Genomic DNA, 1,544 nt, shown 5'->3' with positions numbered 1-1,544 from the left:
TATATATATATATATATATATATATATATATATATATATATATATATATATATATATATATATATATATGAAATAAAGGGCATATAATAATACTATATATGTACATCAAAAGCATGTTCTTTGTGTTACCTAAAATTAAATTGAAAATGGAGGTTAATTTATTATTTAATACTTAGGCCACCTATTGCCAATTCATAACTACCCTATTCATTTACTAAATTGAAAAAAATAAAATAAAAAAGTCAACTAGATGTAGCGATGGTCAACCGAATCTCGAAGAGGTCGAATGAAGGGCTTGTAGGACTTTTGACGCCTACTTACTCAATTGTGTTGAGCTTCGGTGTCATGTGGCGTGCCCTCACTACATACATGATATTATGGATTGGCTTGTAATGTGTCAAAATTGTCTAACTATATCAGAGGCCTGAGAGCAAAGCGAAGACAAGGTCCGGGAGCAGAGCGGAGACAGAGAAGTCTTCCTGTTTTTTCGTTCTTGTTTTTAGCTCTTCTTTTAATTTTTATTGAGATCAGGTCAAGGATTCCTCGAAAAGAATTTACGGGTTAAATGGACATCTTTAAGTACATAGATCTCAATTAGAGGAAGATAATTGATACTATCCATTTTAGGAGTGAGACGTATTCCATCCGATTTTGAAGCTTATTAAATGCTTACTTTATTAAAAAAAAATTATAAAATTTATTTATCCCTAATTTATAATTATTTGGATACAATCTTTGATAAAATATACTAAAAGTTCACAAACAAACTTCGGGTTGAGTTGTCGATTAAGTTTTATTTATCCACAATATATAATTATTCGAATACAATATTTGATAAAATATATTAAAAGTTCACAAACAAACACAGATCGATCTATAATTATTCACAGTTAAAAAAATGTTTATCCCCTTGACATCAAACTTAGGCATGGGTGTCCGTAGAGAATCCAAGGTACCACTCTGGCAAACCTATCGATACTAAAAAAATTCTTAATATTAAATTATATATTTTTATTTGGCTCGGGTCAACCCGAGGATTTTATCCACGAACCTGAAACCGAACCGATTTAGTTCGGGTTCAAAAAAATGAACCCAACCCAATCCTTATAGTTCGGGTTGAGTTGGTTCGGGTTGTTGGGTTGAATGTACACCTCTAAATAGAAGTATATGGTTTTTATATAATTTAGACATTGAGCTGACATTGATTTTTGTTGTAACTGAAAGAAAGAAAGAGAACTTATCCTGAACTCCGGAACCAGAACCTGAAGCTATTTACCGAGTCTTTGAAAGAAGGGCAAGATTAATTAATTATCCTGACTGAACCTTCTCTGAGTTTACCGTCTTTGTTTGAAGGTAGAGGAGAGAATATGTTAGACAGGTGATTTAGCGAAGCTGGGAGACCCAGAGTTGTAGAGGTTCAGGAGTAGGAGAGAGACACACACAACACCGTATGAGTTTTTGTAGGAGCAAAGAAAAGATCAGAGAAAGAGGGAGCTCTGTAAGTAACTCTTTTCTTTTCTTTCCTTTACCTTGTTTGTATGTTA

Source organism: Cucurbita moschata, unplaced genomic scaffold (genome assembly GCF_002738365.1).
Source record: "Cucurbita moschata cultivar Rifu unplaced genomic scaffold, Cmos_1.0 Cmo_Scf00008, whole genome shotgun sequence".
Classification (NCBI taxonomy): Eukaryota; Viridiplantae; Streptophyta; class Magnoliopsida; order Cucurbitales; family Cucurbitaceae; genus Cucurbita; species Cucurbita moschata.
The sequence above is the reverse complement of the archived record's forward strand: the minus strand, read 5'-3'. Positions refer to the sequence as shown.